General features: G+C 47.4%; 1 long non-coding RNA gene across 2 annotated transcripts; it reads left to right on the top strand.

The window, feature by feature from the left end:
- The first annotated feature begins 171 nt into the window (after positions 1-171).
- On the top strand, positions 172-12028 carry LOC307205821. Of its 2 annotated transcripts, none has more exons than XR_013834078.1 (2): positions 172-1492; positions 11178-12028. It is a non-coding gene; the product is annotated as an uncharacterized lncRNA (long non-coding RNA). The 2 variants fall into 2 exon arrangements; XR_013834079.1 differs by having other exon boundaries at positions 172-3321.
- Positions 12029-22513: the final 10485 nt, after the last annotated feature.

The following is a 22513-nucleotide window of genomic DNA, read 5'->3' as shown; positions in this document are numbered from 1 at the left end:
ATTCTTTGAAACAGCCAATCAGGGCAGGAGTTGTGGATGGGCTCCTCACTATTTCCCCCTCCTCATGTACTACTTCTTTTTTAAAAAAATGACCACGAGGTGGCGCCCGAGAGAGCTCCAGGCTGAAATATAAATTGAGGAGGAGGAGGAGGAGGATCCCTCTTTCTTTTCTGCAAGGGAGGTGAGTAGAAGGGAGGGAAGGAGCCTGCCTGGGTTTCGTTGGCCTCCAGAGGCTGGGGGTCAAATGGGATCCGCAGGGGCATTTGGGTCGGCTTTGTGCAGGTGGCCTGGTCCTGTTTCCTATTTGCTAGGCTGGGGGAGCTTGTACAGGGCAGATGCAGGGGAGCCACGTGGCCGTTCTGGAGGCCTGTGCGCCTTAACGCGCCTCCATGTTGTCCTTCCTCGCTTCTTCCCCCGCGCTGCCTCTCATGCCTCCCGCTTGCTCCTCGGCTCGTCCTGCGCGCCATAGCAGGGATCATAAGTCCCGCCGGAATTCAGCCGTCGAGCCTTCCCGTCTCCTCCTCCCTCTGAGTAAACAAGCACCGGGGAAAGTTGTTTAATGAGCAGGTCGGGGGTCCGCCGGTGGATCTCTTTATACATAATTTTTATTAGTTTTCCATTTAGTGATATACAATCATAACATTGTTATCCACTTTATCTTTCTGGCTCTTCAGAGCCCGTCGACTTCCTTTCCTCCCGCCTCATGGCTTTCAAAGTCAACCTTTATATCATTTCCTTTTATACATTTTCTAGTTCTAATTTACGAAAAGACACTCCAGTTTTAATTAAAATAAAAAGGGAGAAGGGTTCTCATTACAAGTGTTAAGTCAACCCTACTAGTAATGTTAATTGCTTACAGTAATCTTTCAAACATTGTATAAATTTACTCCAGTCCTTTTGGAATACTTGATCTCGCTGGACTTGGATTTTTCCTGCCGCTGGTGTATCTCCAGGCTGCTTGGAATAGACCACCAAGGATTTGTGTTGTGGTTTTTTTTACAGTTGTGAGTTCCCCCGCCCTTCCTCTAAAACTGGGCTGCGGGAAGGAAGGAAGCCTGTGGGGTGGGAGGGAAATGGGGATGGATTTTCAATCTATTAGAATACAGTGGTACCTCTGGATGCAAACGGGATCCGTTCTGGAGCCCCGTTCGCATCCTGAAGCGAACGCAACCCACATCTGTGGGGGTCAAGATCATTCCATTTTTTTACAGGGCTTTCAACATAAGCTGCAGAATGTGCTTCATTTACCATAGATGCCACACGGACAAATCACGTGTCCCTCTGTTAGGTGCTGTTGGGAAAGTTAATGGTCATATACTGTAGCATTGTATTCAGTAACTTATTTCACAACTTTTTTTTGTAGGTGTTGCGCGTCTACGTGTCAAAATGCCAAAAAGAAAATGTAAATTTTCTGTTAAGCTACAGAAAAAGTATACCTGTTTTAGAAGAGGTAGAGATGATTTCGAAGGTGAATGCATGATATGTAAACCAGGTACGTTTGTTTCTGTGGCATGTAAAGGAGGACTCAACCTGCAATCACATGTGGACTCCGAAAAACACAAAAGAGCAATTCAGGGAGAAGCTTCTTTCTTAACAGACTTTTTCATAAAACCAGGTAGCAATTTGGAAGATGAAGTAACTGCAGCAGAGGGAACTTTCGCTTTTCACACTGTTAAGCACCACAACAATTATAACATGATGGTGTGCACATCAGGCCCACTGAGGACCACGTTCCCAGATTACGATATTGCAAGGATATTTTCAAGTGCAAAAACCAAGACTGAGGCAATTGTAAATTCTGTCTTGGCACCTGATTGTTTAGAAAATGTTTTGAAAAGCATTGAAGAAAATGAAGTAGATTTTTGCGGAGTTTCTACTGGCGGGAGTGACCATGGTTCGGTAAAGGTGTTTCCGATAGTTATTCAATATTTTGACTGGAAAAGTGGTGGTTTGCAGTCCAAAATAATTGAAATGCAAAGCCAGCCCAACGAGAATGCAGATACAATCTCATCATACGTGAAGGAAACTCTTGATAGTAAAGGACTATTAAAGAAATGTATAGCGTTCACAGGTGACAACTGCAACACAATGTTAGGAGGGATGCCATGGGATTCAGAAGGAAGAAATGTGTTTGCAAAGTTGAAGAATGAGCTAGATGACAAAACTTTAATTGGTGTGGGATGTCCAGCACACATTTTGAATAACTGTGTACAGCAGGCAGCAGAAACGTTGGACGTCGATATTGAGGGCATTATTTTCAGGATATACCAGTACTTTCATATCTATAGAGTCCGAACAGAGCAGTTAAAGGAGTACTGTGAATTTGTGGACATTGAATACAAACAGCTGCTATCGCATAGCAAGACAAGGTGGTTGTCATTATTTCCAAGCATCACTAGACTCATTCACCTGTTTCCAGCTGTCAAGGCATTTTTCCTCTCACAGAATAAACCACCAACAGTGTTAAAAAACTTTTTTGAACATGAGTTCAGTGAGGTTTATTTATTGCACTTGCAGTCTCTCATGAGCATCTTTCACTCAAATATTTTAGAACTCGAAAGGGAAAATAATTCAGTTGTAGAAGTTCTGAAAGTTCTGCTTTGTGTTCATAACATGCTTACTGAACGTAAGAGCAACAACTTTATGTGCCTCAAAGTTAAGAGCCTCCTAGCAGAAAAGCGTAAGCGTGGTCTTAGTGCGGAGTGTGACAAATTCTGTGCAGAAGTAAATAGTTTATACGACAGCTGCATAGAATATCTGGAAAAATGGATAGAGCCCCTGAAGGAGTTTTCATGCTTCATGTGGATGTCTCTTAGTGAGTCACTAGAGTGGGACAAGGTAGAATCTTCCATGAAATTTCTCCTGGACAGGCATGTGTCCATAGATTATGGGAAGTGCTTTGATCAATTCTTCAACCTCAGGAAGTTTGTAAATCGATACAAAGGTGATGATGAGTTCATTAATCTACAGGCACATCAGAAGTGGGCCAAGTACTTTGAGACTTCCAAAAACATGTGCCAGTCAGAACTCCTGAAAATTGCACAGGTTTTTTTTGCTATTGCACCACATAATGCGAATGTGGAACGTATCTTCTCTCTGATGCAAAGTCAGTGGAGCAGAGAAAGAGGCAACTTGCCCTTTGAATCACTGCGAAGTATATTGCTAGTACAATATAATTATGAGCACTTTACTTGCAAGGAATTTCATGCCTATCTCTTAAGCAATAAGCAGTTGTTGAACAAGATCAGATCTACAGATAAATATGCTTAGGCCAGACAGTGTCAGAAAGAAGAACAAAGTGCATCTGAAAGTGACGGAAAGGTATTGGTTTATATTTGTACCGATACATGAGTTTAAATTATTATTTTGTTGCTGAAAGTTAAGAGCATTACTACTAGCAATATATCACAGCTTCTATAGCCTACGTGTAAGGTAAAGGGACCCCTGACCATTAGGTCCAGTCGTGACCGACTCGGGTTGCGGCGCTCATCTCGCTTTATTGGCCGAGGGAGCCGGCGTACAGCTTCTGGGTCATGTGGCCAGCATGACTTAAGCCGCTTCTGGCGAACCAGAGCAGCGCACGGAAATGCCGTTTACCTTCCCGCCGGAGCGGTACCTATTTATCTACTTGCACTCTGACGTGCTTTCGAACTGCTAGGTTGGCAGGAGCTACGTATAGTAGGGGTATTTAAAATTAGAGCTGTCATAGTGATCCGTAGTTAAAAGTAGAAGTCTGCAAATGTGTCCCCTTTTTTGTTCTTCAAAATATGACAACCCTACTTTATTAACACTTCACGTTATGAGAACGCTGCTTTCAAGCATTTCACATGGTGCATCTAGCTATAAAGAAAGATACAGGGAACCTCTAGCCCTCTAGATCTTGCTGAACTTCAACTCCCATCCGCACCAGCAAGCGTGACTAGGGATTATGGGAGATGAAGTTCAGCAAGATCTGGAGAGCCACCTGTTTCTACTTTTTGTTAGGGCTGCATCTCCCAATATTGTCATAGATTATAGGAGTTGCGAAGCAGCATTGGCTACTCTTGATCTCTTCCTATGGCTCATAAAGAGGGGGTTTTGCTTACTGCTTAACTGTGTAGCTGCTACAATGGTGGTGGGGGTTCCCCTCAGTGCAGCTCCTCCTTTTCTTGGCAGGCCCGGGTCGCCCAGTGCCTGGCTCTGTAATGTCCGGAGGTACAGGAATGCCCACCCAGTGTTCTGTCTTCGGTGCCAGCGGCTTTGCCATCTGCTGGTTCTATCCTCAAGCACTGGGACAAAAGACATGTTGGATCAGGTACAGCCATCTCCAACATGGTGCCCATTCAGACAAGGGACAACTACAACCCCTTCTCAGCCCTGGCCTTTGGCCATCCTGGTTAGAGCCAGTGGAAATTGGGGGGGGGGGGCACCTGTGGAACAGCTAGAGCAGGCATAGGCAAACTCTGTCCTCCAAATGTTTTGGAACTACAACTCCCATCATCCCTAGCTAACAGGACTAGTGGTCAGGGATGATGGGAATTGTAGTCCCAAAACATCTGGAGGGTCGAGTTTACCTATGCCTGAGCTAGAGCCTGTAGAGAGGGGGCTGTTTTGTGTGTTGGGAAAAACCCTTAAGCATATTGTCAGGGGTTCAGGGAGAGAGGCGCAGAGGAGGGAGGAGACCGAGAGTGAGGGAGAAGGATTCCAGCCTGACGAGGAAGAGGACGACAATGACCCGAGATGGTCCATGAGTCCGTCCAGTGAATCGGAGGATTCCCAAAAGGGAGCCCCCCTGGTCAAGCCAAGGGGAGCCCAAGGGGGAAGCAGTCAGGAGCAGGGGAACGTAGGGGGAACCGCCAGTGGGAGTTGGAGATCGAGACCTGCTTCTCCACCGGAACGGAGTGAAGAGGGTGGAGTTACCAGTGTGTCGGGAGGAACAGAACAAGGAGCAGAGGGGGGAAGGAGATCGGGGCAAGACGTCCTGCCGGAAGGGGCGGAAAGCAGTACCGGGAGCAGTGTGGCTGTTGAAAGGAAGGTCAGGGGCAACGTACGCGCGCCAAGTTCAAATGTGGAGGCGCGCGGAAGTGGGGAGAGCTCTGGGGAGGAGCCTGGTGCTAAAGCACGAAGGAGGGGGCAGCAGGCAGGAGAAGACTCAGCCTCTGGGGAGTCCCGGAAAGAGGCAACACAGGGGGGCAGGAAGACCCTGCGGAAAAGGAAGGAGAGGAAAAGGTGGAGCAGCACAAGCCTCTTAAATTGGTGCAGGGGAGGGACGGACTCAGAGGGGACTTCTAACATCTAAGGGTAACAGATGCGGAGCCACGGAGTTTGGATGTAATGATGACAATGATCTTCAATAAAACCTTTTGTATATAACTTGGACTGGACTTTGGTCTCTTGTGAGCTGGGACCCAGGGTGGCTCTGACAGTAAGTCCCCTCCAAAGAACGCAAAATTTTTTTTTTTTTGCAAAGCTCACGAACGGTGACAGCCATGAGTGCGGAGGAGCAGTTGACAGCTCTGCGAACTACAGTTTCCGAACTCACTGCTGCAGTCCTTGCGTCTCAGAAGAAGCATGACGAAATGGAGAAGCGCTGCCAGGACCTGCAAACCAGGTGGGAACGTGCAAGCAGGGAAGGGTTCCCAGGGTCCAGATCAGAAGGGATTGGACTTGGACGGAGGGGGGGCAGACTAGTCACCCACTTCGATGGGAACCTGAAGCACTACCCCAGTTTCAGAGCAGACGTTTTGTATGCATTGCACTTGCTTCGTCATGACTTTAAAGATGAGGAGGAGAAAGTGGGGTTTATTGTTTCTCACTTGCATGGGCCGGCCAGAGACTGGTTGCGCAATTTGTGGCGTGAAGATGGCCCTGCCCGCCGCGATGCAGATGAATTCATTAAAGCAATGGATGCCTGCTTCCAGTCAACTGTAGATGTGGATCTTGCACGCAGGGAAATTTTTGGATTGCGGCAAGGCAAAGCCACTGTGCGTCAGTACCATTCCAGATTTTTTGCTTTACTGACTGCGCTAAGCTGGGAGAAGGATGGTGCACCTGTGAGGGATTTGTTCTGGGAGGGGCTCAGCGGTCCCATTAAGGATGAACTTGCCAGGGGAGACAGACCCCAGACCCTGGAGGAGCTTGTGCAGAGGGCTTTGGCGATTGGGATAAGGCACGAGGGACGTCCTTGGCACACTGAGGAAGAACGTCAGGTGCGTCCACCAGCGAGGACGTCTTCTTTCATCCCCAGGGAGTTCAGTCAGTCACATCCTTCGCCACTGGGAAGGCAGGGGGAGGAGCCCATGGAACTTGGTGGTGCTAAGGCTCAAGCAACAGCCAGAGCCCCAGCTTCCGGTGCAGTAAAGGCACAGCCTCCTAGAGGGACCAGGAAGTGTTACATTTGCGACAGTGCACAGCACATGGCGAAAGAGTGTCCCCAGAGGCTGCGGAAACACACTGCAGCTTTAGCAACTGTTGCAGCAGAAATGATGCAAGCAGAGCAACCTCAGGGAAACGACAGTGCCTGGCTGGAAGCAGAGCTGCTGGGGCTCAGCCAGGCGAATCTGTAGAGCAGTCCCCAGCGCTTTTGCAACGCACAGACCCTTTACCACCCAAGCCAGCGGTGCAGCTCACTGCAACACTTCAGTTGCCGAATGGAACCACCCTGGAAGTCCCCATCACGATTGATTCTGGGAGCAACGCAGATTTTGTGGGGACGCACTTTGTCAAGCAGCATCGCATAGCGCTTCTGCCAGCGACTACACCTCTGAACGTAGTCACGGTGGATGGCAGGAAATTGCTAGGAGGACAAGTTGTGCAACAGACGCCTCCCATGGTGATGAGGATTGGAAATCATCGAGAAGTCATCAGCTTCAATGTCACCCGCCTTTCAGACACGCCTATAGTATTAGGCATGAGTTGGCTGGAGAGACACAGTCCTGCTGTAGCGTGGTACCAACGGCAGATCACCTTTGGCTCATCGTACTGTGCTCAACATTGCATCCAGTCCAGCCAGGAGGAGGGAGCTGAGCAGCAGTTGCAACTTGGCATGGTGCAGGCAGTACCCCGCAAGTACGAGGGGTTCCTGGAGGTTTTCTGCGAGAAGGAAGCTGACCAGTTGCCGCCCCACAGGCCTTATGATTGTGCCATCGACCTGGTGCCAGGGGCGCAGTTGCCGACTGCAAAGCTGTATTCCATGTCTGAGGACGAGATGCAAGAACTCAGGGAGTTCATAGAGCACAATTTGAAGCGCGGATTCATCCGAGAATCGAAAGCGGTGGGGGGCAGTCCTGTTTTCTTTGTAAAGAAAAAGGACACGCCCCAAAAAAGACTCATTGTGGACTATCGATTCATAAACAGTAAGACCAAACCCAAGGCCTTCCCCATGCCCAAGATAGATGATCTCCTGGCAACCGTAAGGAAGGGGAAGATCTTCACCAAATTGGATCTGCGTGGAGCGTATAACCTCATACGCATCCGGGAGGGCGATGAGTGGAAGACGGCCATGTTCACGCCTCTGGGCACGTACGAATACAGAGTGATGCCATTTGGTCTCCAAAATGGATCTCACGTCTTTCAAGCATTTATGCATCACGTGCTAGCGGGACTTCTCTACAAGAAATGCGTGTGTTTCCTCGACGACATCCTGATCTTTTCGGAAACGGAGGAGGCCCATGAGAAGGACGTAAAGGAAGTCCTGCAGAGACTACGGGAGAACAAGCTCTACGCCAAGTTAGAGAAGTGCCAGTTTGATGTGACGGACGTGGATTTCCTAGGCTACAAGCTGTCCGACAAGGGGCTGGCCATGGACAGCGCCAAGGTCCGCGCGGTGTTGGACTGGAAGAGCCCTCGCAATCGGAAGGAAGTCCAAAGATTCATCGGCTTCGCCAACTTCTACCGCAAATTCATCAGAGGTTTTGCAAAGGAGACGGCAGCGATCACGGACACTCTCAGTTCCAAGAAAAAGAGGTTCGTGTGGACGGAACAGGCGGAGCGCTCTTTTCAGAAGCTTAAAAGCCTTTTCGCCTCCGAGGAGCAGCTGCTGCACGTGAATCCAGGCAAGCCCATACGAGTAGAGACCGACGCGTCAGACAGAGCGGTTGGAGCCGTACTCCTGCAAGAAGATCCACATGGAAACTGGAGACCCGGTGCCTTTTACTCCAGAAAGCTCAGCAAAGCGGAGCAAAACTACACCATATGGGACAGGGAGCTGTTAGCCATTCACGCAGCGTTCAAAGCGTGGCGACATTTCCTCATTGGAGCCAAGCACACAGTGCAGGTCCGCACGGATCACAAGAATTTAGAGTATTGGCGCACGGCGAAACTCCAGAGCCAAAGACACATGCGCTGGGCAGAGTTCTTCGCGGATTTCGACTTCAGGATAGAGTACGTCCCAGGGGACTCCAACGTTATAGCCGATGCGCTCTCCAGGAAACCGCAATATCTTGAGGAAGCGGCGCCAATAGCAGCCAGGCACATTTTTGCACCGCAGGCGTGGGCGTGCGCTGCCATCGCTGTCGACCTGGACGCAGTGCGACGCGCGTTGCAGGTAGATCAGTTTGCACAATCCAAAATAGAGGAGCTGCGTAGGGGTTCGCTGAGAGACGATGAGTTCCAGTTACGCGACGGACTGTTAACTCACAAGGGTGCCCTCTACGTGCCGAGCGACGAGCTCCGAGCAAAGGTTCTGCAGCAGTTGCACGACGCTCCCAGTGCGGGCCATTTCGGCAGGGAGAAGACAATAGAACTGGTGGCCAGGGACTTTTGGTGGCCCCAGATGCGAGGAGAAGTAGCGGAGTACGTCGCCAGATGTGACACTTGTCAGAGGTCCAAGCCAGTACACCAGAAGCCGGCGGGCTTGCTGGAACCACTGGAAACACCACAGCAACCGTGGGAGAGGGTGGCGCTGGACTTCGTCACTGACCTGCCCAGTTCCAGAGGCAAGACGGCGGTACTGGTGGTGGTGGACTTGTTCACCAAGATGGCGCACTTCATTCCCTGCGCGAAGGTGGCGACGGCGGAACAGACCGCCAAGCTCTTCATCGACCACGTGTTCCGGGCGCATGGGCTGCCGCGGGCCATCCTGTCCGACAGGGGGCGCCAGTTTATTTCCAATTTTTGGCAGAAGCTCCTAGGTATCCTGCGCGTCAAGATCAACCTAGCGTCGGCAAGACATCCACAAACCAACGGCCAGGCCGAGAGGGTCAACGCGATCATGCAGCAGTACCTGAGATGTTATGCAAATCAGCGACCCACAGCTTGGGTGGACTACCTACCGATGGCGGAGTTTGCCTACAACAACACGAAGCATGCGTCGACGGGGGTGACGCCGTTCTTCGCGAACAATGGACGTCATCCCAGGACCTTCCCGGGGTTCGTAGCACCAAGAGAGGGGGAGCCGCAAGAGGCCGACCAGTTCGCTGCAGAACTACAAGAGGTGCACGAGGAGCTGCGGAGACATTTGGAGCTAGCCAAACAAGCATATAAGGTGCAGGCAGACAAAGGCAGAAGAGTGGGAGAGGACATCCAGGTGGGGGACTGGGTGTGGTTAGCGGCCCAGGCGATGCCAACCAAGTCGTTGGCCAAGAAGAAGCTAGGGCACAGGCAGCTAGGACCATACCAGGTGGAGGCTAAGATCAACCCCGTGGCTTTTCGACTGGCCCTCCCCGAAGGTTCCAGAGTCCACCCGGTTTTTCATAGGTCGGTGCTCACTCCCTACAAGGCCCCGCACAGGTTTCAGGAGTCTGAAACAGTACCGCAGCCACGCACAGAGTCACCTAGGAGGGAGGGATCGCCTAGGGTCGAACCACTCAACGAGGTCACAGAGATCCTGGACTCGAGATGGGGGGAAGAGGGAGTAGAATACTTTCTAGTCAGAGAGGGTGCACCAGTCAGTGCCAGTGGGTGGGTGCCGGACTACGCTTTAGACGAACCTCTTTTAAAGGACGAGTTCCATGCCCTTTTCCCACACAGACCCATGCCAGCCGAGTACTTCAATGACTGGCTCTTTACCCCCACATGTTCAGGCAGCACTTTCCACGGCTTTTCTTCAGCCGAGGAAAGAACGCCGAACTCAAACTCGCCCAGGGGATCGTGTTCGGGGGTGGACACAGAGCCATCTTATTGGTGGGATGAGCAACCAGAGGAAGCCTGGCGCAAGAAATGGCTGAAGGGGCCTTGGCAGGCAGCACCAGACGAAGTAGCAATGGAAGAGGGAACTGCGAACATTTTGGGTGAAGAACCCGAATTCGAACACACGTACACCGAGCTGCCAGCAGAGGTCATGGACGTAGCCGAACTGTATCCTGCATCTACCTCCGAGGAGCTGCAGTTCCCACAACCCGCACCCGATGGGGGGGAGGGGGGAAGGGGGGGCTTCGAGGGGGGGATGGATGTCAGGGGTTCAGGGAGAGAGGCGCAGAGGAGGGAGGAGACCGAGAGTGAGGGAGAAGGATTCCAGCCTGACGAGGAAGAGGACGACAATGACCCGAGATGGTCCATGAGTCCGTCCAGTGAATCGGAGGATTCCCAAAAGGGAGCCCCCCTGGTCAAGCCAAGGGGAGCCCAAGGGGGAAGCAGTCAGGAGCAGGGGAACGTAGGGGGAACCGCCAGTGGGAGTTGGAGATCGAGACCTGCTTCTCCACCGGAACGGAGTGAAGAGGGTGGAGTTACCAGTGTGTCGGGAGGAACAGAACAAGGAGCAGAGGGGGGAAGGAGATCGGGGCAAGACGTCCTGCCGGAAGGGGCGGAAAGCAGTACCGGGAGCAGTGTGGCTGTTGAAAGGAAGGTCAGGGGCAACGTACGCGCGCCAAGTTCAAATGTGGAGGCGCGCGGAAGTGGGGAGAGCTCTGGGGAGGAGCCTGGTGCTAAAGCACGAAGGAGGGGGCAGCAGGCAGGAGAAGACTCAGCCTCTGGGGAGTCCCGGAAAGAGGCAACACAGGGGGGCAGGAAGACCCTGCGGAAAAGGAAGGAGAGGAAAAGGTGGAGCAGCACAAGCCTCTTAAATTGGTGCAGGGGAGGGACGGACTCAGAGGGGACTTCTAACATCTAAGGGTAACAGATGCGGAGCCACGGAGTTTGGATGTAATGATGACAATGATCTTCAATAAAACCTTTTGTATATAACTTGGACTGGACTTTGGTCTCTTGTGAGCTGGGACCCAGGGTGGCTCTGACACATATTTTCTCCTTCTTCTCCACAGGGCTTTTTAAGACTTCTGCAGAGATATGGAACTGAAGGCGCAAGACTATTCAAGCTGCTAAAGGCTACTGTAGAAGAGGGCAATGGTGCCCAAGGTTCTTAAAGGCTGGGCCCCAGAATCTGGAGAGGAGGTTCAGCAGGCCAGGTGCCAGCACGCAGCCCTACTGGGCACTGACTATAGGCCCCAGGAATTAGAAGAGTCCCTAGTTCCCTTAATTGGCTTGACCTGCCATGCCATTTCTCAGAGCCTGGAAGTGGCAGAGAAGCCCTTGATGCTGATGGTGCCAAAAATATGAGAGGGAAGGGGGGCGTGGTGAGGCTGCTGCCACAAAGAGAAAGGCACAGACCCAGTGGGGTGGGATGTCCAGTTACAGGGAGGTGAATATTGGCAGTAGGGGCAGCAGCTAGTCTGCAGAGGGCCCCTGGGAATCCGGGTTCAAATGATGCTGGATATAAATACAATTGTGTAGCTGGCTTTGTCCTGGCATAGGTTTTACACAGCAGCCAAAATCTAATTCAAGCGTTAATGTTGAACTCCTTGATTTTTCATGCACGGAACTAGGCTTTGATGGGATGCTGCCACTAGCCTTTCAGCTAGCACTGTAGATTGTAGCGTTGCCTTGTTAGTGGCTCGCCTGGCACCCTCACTCTATTCTTCAGTGGCAGGTATGGCAGTCTTAAAAGTTCCCCCAGGAGTTGTAATTGTGCTAAATTCAGCATTTTAGGCTGTCTCTGTTGTAAACTTTTCTCTCTGATTTTTTTGCTATCTTACATTGTTGTCTTCCATGAAGTATTTGCTGATGGGCATGTATGTGTGTTATATATGTTTATAATAAATGTGGCTGAAAACTACCCTCTGGACTCTCAATGTGGCACTATAAACTGGGTGGGAAACCTTTTCCAACTCGGCAATTTCCCTTCTACAACCTTCCAGGGGCCTCAAACCATTGGTGGGGCGCGGCCACAGGCAAAAGTGGTTGGAGCAATTGATAAAAATGTTAGGTTTGTACGGTAGGTCAGTTTCTATGCACACTCCTCTTAGCTCCAGGCAAGTAAGAGCCATTATTAGCCTTCAAGGACATGTTCTAGGTCACATGGAAAACCATTGGGTGGCGGGGGGAGCAGTGCCCAGTGATGGGAAGGGCAACCACAATGATCAAGTGTTTCCCAACCTTTGGTCTCCAGCAGTTTTTTTGGACTACAATCATCCCTGACCACTGGTGTTGCTAGCTAGGAGACCCAAGGTTGGAAAACTTCTCTAGAATATGTGGACAGCCAATGAAGCTGAATGATGTAGGTGGTGAAGAAAAAGCCGCTGTGCTCTCCTCATTTGGGCCTCAAAAATCTCTTGGAGGTGTTCAGCACCTATCACGATATTGTGAGCTTTGGCAGACACAGCCCTAAGTATGCTGATGGTGTTTTATCAGCAGGCTCGAGAACGAACTTGCTCATTTAGATACCTGGGTGTACATTGGTACCTCAGGTTACAAACACTTTGGGTTACAGACTCCGCTAACCCAGAAGTAGTACCTCGGGTTAAGAACTTTACCTCAGGGTGAGAACAGAAATTCGTGCCAGCGGGAGACCCCATTAACTGAAGTACCTCAGATTAAGAACGGTCCTCCAGAACAAATAAAGTTCGTAACCAGAGGTACCGCTGTACTGTCTTGGTCATGGCGGCAGTGAAAGTCAAAGCACAGAAAAGCATTGGGGCATTGATGCGAAATTTTGTCAACCGTAAGGGAGAGGGCAGCTGATTACTACCAAATATCTTCAGGGAAGGTTTATTTTTTTTAAAAAAATAATATTTATTGAAATTTCCAAATATAACAGAAAAAAGAAAAAGGGAAAAAAAAAAACATTTACTTTTAGGCCTTATTTTCATTAACATCTTTCCAGGACTTCCCCACCTCACACCCTCTTATATTCCAATTCCATTACATTAATTCAGCAAGTTATTGCCCCAAATTTTATGCTCATTATCATTGACCCATTGTTAAAAATATTTTTTCTCCTACAAATCGACCCCTGTTCTCTTCCACGAGTTCCCCTCTTTAATACACAGAGCAGAATGAAATAACAAAATAAAGAACAAAATATAATTTTACACCCTTTGGATTCCAAATTTCCCTCCCCCCTTTCCCGGTTATGATCCCCAATGTCCATCAATGTCTGCTGTCAACCTGGAGACCCCACATCTATGTCCAAATCTCTCTCTGTTCCACTTTGCCGTCTTTTTAATAATCTTTACCATCTTTTTGGTAATCTTTAGTTTCATACACCCAATCTTGGAAGGGTTCTATCTCAAGAAGGTCCATTTTCTCCATCCAGATCTCTATATTTCAAAGTAAAGCTCAAATTTTATTTCTTAGTCCTTTTAAATCTGAATGTCCCAAATGTTCCCACTTCCAGCTTTGTTCAATTCTTCTTGTTCTCTTTCCTCACTTTCCTCTGGTTTCTTTCCCTGTTCCACTGCAAAAACGTTCTAATTCCAAAAGCTTGTAATTCCTCTACAGAGGCTTTATTTGTTCAGGAACAAAAACTTACGTCAAGTCCCTTCCATTCTTCAATAGATGAATCTATTGTCTCCTTTAGTGTAGAGACCTCTGTAGACAAAATAATGTTTCATTTCTGCAGTTTTCCCAGGAGATAAAAAGTCCCATCGGATTCCATGCGTAATTTTCCACTTGTAGCAGTTCTTGTAGTGTCCCAAAGCCCCCTCTAGAGGGATTATGGTAACTCAGTTTCCTTCCAGATCACTCCCAAATGTCAAAGTAACTTGTTATCCCTTATTTTCAACAATTTATATCGAAATTGTAACAAATATAACCGGCAAAGTCATTGTAACAAAGTTCTCTTTTTATTCTTCTACTTTGACAGCTACTTTGACAGCTGTCAAAATCTCTGTGTCTCCTCACCAGGCACTCTCTCGGATCACTCCCGGTTCCCGGGGGGGGGGGGGTTACGCTTTTGCTCACACATTCCACTTTTCTCCTCCAGCACAGTCTTGTAATTTTCCATCGTGAAATTAATAACTTTATCAATAAAAAGTAGACCCTTCTCTCGATCTTAGTTGCCAAATCCTTGCTTTAAATCCTCTACAACAGGGGGGAGACGGACTTCCTTTTTGCACCTCCCCCGCTCGTTCCGAATTTAAAAAAATTTTTTTTTTCCTTTTAAATCCGATTTCCCAATTACGGGTTATTCTTTTTAGTCCAAATTTTCAATAGAAGAAGTCAGCGCTCTCCGTCAAATGGCATGCGGCTTCGCTCGGCAGGGGAAGCGGAGGACTCATAGCACCACACCACCCCTGTCCCCCGCTCCATAGCCTTTAAAAAGGCTCCTTCGCGGGTCGGGGGGGCGCAAACGGTGCCCGCCGAGTCAGCATGTCCATGGGTTTCAGCGCCCATGGTTTTTGAGGGTCCCCGCGTCGCCGGCGCGGCAGGACCCAGCCCCTGCCGAGCAGGCTCCCTCCGGAGCTTGGAGGGAGTCCGCCATTCGGCGATGGCGCCAACCCGGAAGTCTCTTCAGGGAAGGTTTAAAGCGCTTACCCAAATGCTCTATGGTGTTGAAAACTCAGGTTCTCATTCAAACTCCATTAAAGTTTTGGAAACTGCAGTATATTTCACACACACCCCACTAGCAATACTCTACTATCAGAAGTAACAGCAGCTCTTATTCATACAGAATACAGATGGTCAACAATTAAAGGCAAGAGGACTGAGCTCAGCTAAAGTATATATTTTTTAATTTGCTACTATGGGGACGCAGGTGGCGCTGTGGGTTATAGCCTCAGCGCCTAGGGCTTGCCGATCGAAAGGTCGGCGGTTCGAATCCCTGCGGCGGGGTGCGCTCCCGCTGCTCGGTCCCAGCGCCTGCCAACCTAGCAGTTCGAAAGCACCTCCGGGTGCAAGTAGATAAATAGGGACCGCTTACCAGCGGGAAGGTAAACGGCGTTTCCGTGTGCGGCTCTGGCTCGCCAGAGCAGCGATGTCACGCTGGCCACGTGACCCGGAAGTGTCTCCGGACAGCGCTGGCCCCTGGCCTCTTAAGTGAGATGGGCGCACAACCCCAGAGTCTGTCAAGACTGGCCCGTACGGGCAGGGGTACCTTTACCTTTACCTTTACTATGCCTACTGAGAGTTTTCCTGCACTGTGCTATATGGAATTGGATGGTAACAAGTTTGAAAAACCGCTTGTCAAGATGTTTTAGACCAGACACGTCCAACAGGTAGATCGTGATCTACCAGTACATCACTGGACATCCGTGGTAGATCAGTGGCTCCCGGCAAACAAGCTGAACAACTTTGGCTCTCCTAAAAGAAGCTCAACATTTTTGCCCTGCACCCCCCAAAAAATGGGACTTCCCGCTCTAAAAAAGCTCAGCAACTGACCTGAACCCCCAAAAACAGGGCTTTCCTTCCTACAAAATGCTCAACAACTTTGACATGAACCCCCCAAAAGGGGGGTAGATCACTGCCAGTTTATAACTCTTGTGAGTAGATCGCAGTCTCTTGGGAGTTGGCCACCCCTGTTTTAGACTATTATTAACCAGATTTTTGCCTTGGTATCCACTCTTGAGAACACAGCATTTTAGAACTAGTTACCTGACCAAACTTACCAGCTTCCTTTAGAAATGTCTTTATTGAATTAGGCATCACTATAAACACAACTGCAGTCTTTGATGACCAGTGTTGTCCCCTAGGCAGACAGCCTTGATATTTGTGGCCAACGTTAGGTGGAAGACCTGTTCCTCATATAGAGACCCAAGAGGTCACTTTCTGAAACCATTGTTGACGCAAGCAAGCAGGTACACCCTGACAGAAATGGTCTAGTTTCTTTTTAATGAGGACGATAGCTTTGTCACACACAGAGTGGCTCCCTATGCACTGGCTTCAAAAAAGGAAAGAAAAGTGGGGGAAAGGAGGAGGAGGAGGAATAATAATAATAATAATAATAATAATAATAATAATAATTTATTTCTACCCTGCCCATCTGGCTGGGTTTCCCCAGCCACTGTGGGCGGCTTTCAACAGAACATTAGAAACAGAACATTAGATAAAATAGCTATAAATCCAGCTGAAAGGCTGGATTTGAGTTTATTGGTGTCCTCTCAAATCATGGATGTTGGCTCCTATTGGGGATGTAAGCTCTGTACTGTCTTATTTTATTGGTACTGTTGCTGTGGGTTTGTCATTGCTTTGGGCTAGAAAGATAAACTTCTATATAAAAAAACCTACTAAGTCTCAAGCTATTTTACCACCACCATGCCTTTCCATTGCTTTTATGGGCTCACACAAACTACATCCTTCCAACCCTTGTCTCAAATATATTTGCTATTTAATTGTGCTTGTTTTTTTTTTTTAAATAATATTTATTAAAATTTCCAATAAAAACATACAGATACAAAACAAATACAATAAAAACAAACACAGACAAAAAACAACAAGTATAATTTTACAACTTATTTTCTCAACTTATTTTCCCCGACTTCCTCGTACCTCACCGTTTTGTATTCTAGTTTCATTATCCCATCAGCAACTCCATTCCCTTATTTCCCCAAAATTTTTAACAAATTCCATTCCTTTTCTTACTCTAATGTCTCTGAAAACCATCATGTTTTTAAATCCATGTCAATCTAACATTCTTTAATCTTATAATGTTTATTAAGATAGTCCTTAAATTTCTTCCAATCTTCTTCCACTGTCTCTTTCTCCTGGTCTCGGATTCTGCCCGTCATCTCTGCGAGTCCCATGTAGTCTGCCATCTTCATCTGCCATTCTTCCAGAGTGGGTAGGTCTGATGTCTTCCAATACTTTGCAATAAGCATCCTTGCTGCTGTTGTTGCATATAAAAACAAAGTTCTGTCCTTCTTTAACACCACATGGCTGACCATACCCAGGAGAAAGGCCTCTGGTTTCTTCAAGAAAGTGTATTTAAACATCTTTTTCATTTCATTATATATCATTTCCCAGAAAGCCTTTATCCTTGGGCACGTCCACCAGAGGTGAAAGAATGAACCTTCATTTTCTTTACACTTCCAACATTTGTTCTCTGACAAGTGGTAAATTTTTGCAAGCTTGACTGGGGTCATGTACCACCTATAGATCATTTTCATAATATTTTCTCTCAAGGCGTTACACGCCGTAAATTTCATTCCGGTGGTCCACAACCTTTCCCAGTCAGCAAACATAATGTTATGACCAATATCTTGCGCCCACTTGATCATAGCTGATTTAACTGTTTCATCCTGCGTATTCCATTTCAGCAGCAAGTTATACATTTTTGATAAGTTCTTAGTATTGGGTTCTAACAATTCTGTTTCCAATTTAGATTTCTCCACCTGGAAGCCAATTTTCTTATCCATCTTATAGACCTCCATTATTTGGTAATAGTGAAGCCAATCTCTTACTTTATCCTTTAATTTCTCAAAGCTCTGCAATTTAAAATTACTACCCTCCTGTTCTAAGAGTTCCCAATATTTCGGCCATATACATTCCATATTAAGTTTTTTCACAGCTTTTGCCTCCATTGGTGAAAGCCACCTTGGAGTTTTGTTCTCCAGTAGGTCTTTATATCTGATCCACACATTGTACAATGCTTTCCTGACAATATGATTTTTAAAGCCTTTATGAACCTTAACTTTGTCATACCAAACAAAGCTATTTAATTGTGCTTGAAGCATAATGAGTTAATTTGAAGGCGGACATATCTCCAATTTTTAAATTAAAGAAAACAAATATAAATGAAAAAGTGTTCTTAATAATTCGGGACACTTGTGCATTTCACGCTGAAATCAAAGTTGAAAGGGTAAAAGCAAGTAAATCTGGTGAACTTAAAAGGATCTGGAGCACCGATAAATTGTTCCTAAGGCTACGTGTCACCAGATAGATTATCGGCAGTTATTAAGTGCTGGAAATTCCTTTTACAGCTTTTCAAGCTAGAAGCTCTCAATAGAACAGGAAACTATCAAAGGGAAATATTTGAAACCTCTGCCGGCACGCAATGAATTAATAGTTTCACAGTGCCTGCTGAGTAAATGGGAGGGTCTATGCAGATTAAGCACCAATCGCCATCGGAGTAAACAGGCAGAATGCTGAGAAATTGACAAGATCGAAAGAATAATCTAGTTTTGAGGTTAAATTGTCGATCTAGAGGGTGCTGAGTTGGGAATGTTGTCAGAGTGTATTTTGTGGAATTGGAAACGGTGCTGATTCTGATGGGGCGGTGAGAGCTTTGCGGCGCCAAGTACCCACCATCACCTCAAAAGGCATCGGAAAAGGAGACCTGCTTAATTTTTGCTTTCTTGGGTATCGCTTCTCGGCCTTTTGGCTAAGATCAAGTGTAGTATCTGTTCTTATCAGTTTAATATCTGATATGTCCTCTATTTGAGGACTATATATTAAATGGATTTTTGGAGCTGGGAGATGGAATAGGGGCTTGCTCCATCCACTCCATGCATCGACCTGGTATTGCAGTACCTCCAGGAACGGTGCACCTCCCTATGGGGGGAATATTGATGGTGCAAAAAAAATAGATAAAACTTGCTTGGAGTGTGGAATGTGTTTTGACTATTACCAAGCTTATGCTGTACAAAGCTTTTTGAGAATCAAAACACAGGAGCACTTTACGCTTATTCTGAAAGTTTTATAGAGTTGTCTAACCAAACAACTTTTGCAAAAATACATATATTTGGAGAAAACAAATGAAGTGATGAAAATGACACACACAAGTGCATTAGTTGTACCTCGGGTTACGAACACTGCAGGTTGCATGTTTTCAGGTTGCAGACGCACCAGGTTTCGGCGCTTGTGCATGCACAGAAGCACGAAATGATGTATGGTGCATGCGCAGAAGCGCCAAATCACATCACGTGCATGCTGCGAACACTGCAGGTTGCAAACGTGCCTCCCGCACAGATCACATTCGCAACCAGAGGTATGACTATTAAAAATAGTTTGCCTGCAAAAATGTGTATTTTAGTCAAAACTACATACAAAAAAACCCTGCATCAGCCTGGGGTTCCAGTGCCTCCAGGAACATGGCACCTAATTTTCTGCTGGTTCAGAAAAAATAAAAAAATAAAACAAGTAGCATAATGTTCTGCTTCAGAATGTTCTAGTTCCAAATTCTAACCAGCCAGACTCTCTTTCCAAAATATTCCAATCACCTCCCCACCCAGCATTCCATGGCCACTGACTTTACTTAGTCACCATTGGTTTCCTCCCTAAATATATATATATTTGTTGTACTTTCCAAACTGTCCTGCCTGCTTATATCTCCAGGGAGGATGCCATTTTGACTACAGAAGGCCTGGCATTTCAATGAACAGGTTAAGAAATATGCAGCAGATTTTAGGAACTCCCCCCAACACTGCCGCCCAATAAATTAGAGATTTAAGAAGGCATCAATTTCTGTCCTTATTCCTGCTCCTCACAAGCAGCACTGATTCCTTTCTGCTGCAGTTTGCCTTCCAACAAGAGTCAAGTTATTTGTCTAGCTGTCTGCTGTGGCAGAATTTTACATAATGAATTACAGTATGATTATGTTATTTTACAATGCTTGTTTCAGTGCAAAGGCCATTCATTTCCATGCAAAAGTAATACCATGCAAATGCGGACATTGGTTCTCATTTGCCCATTTAAGGGAATGGCTGCTGCCCTGCCAACCACAATCTGTCTTCAGCCAGCCCCCTTCTGCTGCCTCCCTAGGGAACGGGGGGGGGGGGGCTGCCTGCCAGCTTCCTTTTCCTTAGAGTAATAATAATAATAATAATAATAATAATAATAATAATTTTTATTTATACCCCGCCCTCCCCAGCCAAGGCCGGGCTCAGGGCGGCTAACAAGCAATAATAAAAACAAGTTGAATGAATACAACTTAAAAACAAGATTAAAATACAACATTAAAATATTGAAACATTAAAATATTAAAATGCAGCCTCATCACAGGAGGAGAAAGGAAAAGAAAAAAGAAAGAGGGGGAGGGAATCAAATTGGCTCCAAGCCAAAGGCCAGGCGGTGAAGGGGTACAGTTAGGGTTACCCCAGAAAGCCCTAAAAAAAACCTGTTTGTGAATTCCCCCCCAGCCAGGCCTCGGGGTACGCATTTTAAAAACTGCATTTCCCTCTAAGACGAAAAGCATGAGCTAAGCAGTCCTCTGTAACAAAAACGCTGTAACAAACACATAGCTGAGAACAGTAAAAGCTTTCGCTTCCCAGATCCCAGATAACCTTGTCCTGATACATTGATTTGCAACATACTTCCGGGAACAGAGCCAGAGAACGAAAAGCAACATTTCTATGTAAGAATCTGTGAAGGGGGAGAGGAAAAAAGGGGTTTGAAAAAAGGATAAAACCTGCTTGTAAAATGTTTTCAGTGCGGCCTGTCTTTTGTGAACTGAATCACACAGGTGCCTTCTGCCCCCCCCCCCCCCCCGATGGCAGAATAAAACGCTCTTTCTCTGGATTAACCCCTTGGTGTTGTTTGACTCCTTTTGTTTCTGCTCGGGTGCAACAATTATTCCTACCCATGGATTAAAAAGGCTACATATTAAAAGGCTACAGCGGAACTCTGTCTTACAGGCCCTGCGGAAAGAAATCAGATCCTGCAGGGCCCTGGTCTCATGAGGCAGAGCGTTCCACCAGGCCGGAGCCAGAGTTGAAAAGGCCCTGGCTCTGGTTGAAGCCAATCTAACTTCCTTAGGGCCCGGGACCACTAGGGTGTTGCTATTTATGGACCTTGAGGCTCTCCGTGGGGCATACCGGGAGAGGCGGTCCCGTAAGTACGAGGGTCCCAGGCTGTGAAGGGCTTTAAAGGTCAAAACCAGCACCTTAAATCTGACCCTGTACTCCACCGGGAGCCAGTGCAGCTGGAAAGGCACTGGGTGAATATGCTCCCATGGCAGGGACCCCATGAGGAGCCTTGCTGCAGTATTCTGCACCCGCTGGAGTTTCTGGGACAGCTTCAAGGGCAGAGCGAATTACAGTAGTCAAGCCTGGAGGAGACTGTTGCATGGATCACTGTGGCCAGGTCGGGGCGGGAAAGGTAAGGGTCCAACTGCTTGATGCTGCAAAGGTGGGAAAATGTCGCAGACTTGTCTTTGCAGAACTCAGCAGGGAAGAGGCGGAGGAGGAGGAGGAGGAGGAGGAGAGCAAGGGAGAATTATCTGGCCCCACCTCTGTCATTCTGGTTCCACTTCCTGCCTGGGCTCCCTGCATTTCCCGCTTCAGTCCCAATGCAAACCAGGCACCACGCCCTGGAACCTGCAGTTCGTTAAAGGGAAATATTTATTCTGCAACTCTGCTTTGCTTGGCTTGACAGCTGAGTTTTTTGCAGGATGCTCTCAAGGGGAACAGGAAATTAGGAACGGGAAACTTTAGGGACCTGTACTGGCACGCAATGAGTTAACAGTTACAAGGCACCTGACGTATAAATGGGCGGGTCTATGCAGATTTAGCACCAATCGCCATCGGAGTAAACAGGCAGATTGCTGAGAAATTGATAAAATCGAAAGAATAATCTAGTTTTGAGGTTAAATTGTCGATCTAGAGGGTGCTGACTTGGAAAACAGGTAGAAATGATGTCAGAGTGTATTTTGTGGAATTGGAAACGGGGCTGATTCTGAGGGGGCGGTGAGAGCTTTGCGGCGCCATGTACCCACCATCACCTCAAAAGCCATCGGAAAAGGAGACCCGCTTAATTTTTGTTTCCTTTGGTATCGCTTCTCGGCCTTTTGGCTAAGATCAAGTGTAGTATCTGTTCTTATCAGTTTAATATCTGATATGTCCTCTATTTGAGGACTATATATTAAATGGATTTTTGGAATTGGGAGATGGAATAGGGGCTTGCTCCATCCACTCCATGCATCGACCTGGTATTGCAGTACCTCCAGGAACGGTGCACCTCCCTCTGGGGGGAATATTGATGGTGCAAAAAAATAGAACTTCAGTTCACTGTTGTTTTATGCTCAGCTGCAGTTTAGCTTTTCCCCTCAAAATATGCTTTTTTCTCAATGCTGTGTGTAAGCTCGGTTTAATTTCGTATGTCTTAAGAAAATACACCCGTTAATAAATATATTTCTTTACTCTTAAGGGTTGGAAGAAATCTCCGGGGGTCATCTAGTCCAACCGCCTCCAATGCAGGACTCGTTTGCCCAAGGCGGGCGGCGGCTATTGAACTCACAATCCTGAAGCTGAGTCTCATGCTATACGGACTGAGCTATTCCAGCGTGCTCATTCACATATTCATAAAAACGAAGGGCTTCGACCCCATAATAATGTTTGAAGCTCTGAGAATTAGATCCTATATGGAGCTTAAAAGTGAACCGTCTCTGCAA

This window comes from Podarcis cretensis, assembly GCF_951804945.1.
Source record: "Podarcis cretensis genome assembly, chromosome: 16".
NCBI classification, from domain to species: domain Eukaryota; kingdom Metazoa; phylum Chordata; class Lepidosauria; order Squamata; family Lacertidae; genus Podarcis; species Podarcis cretensis.
This window is presented reverse-complemented; position numbering and strand designations above follow the sequence as displayed.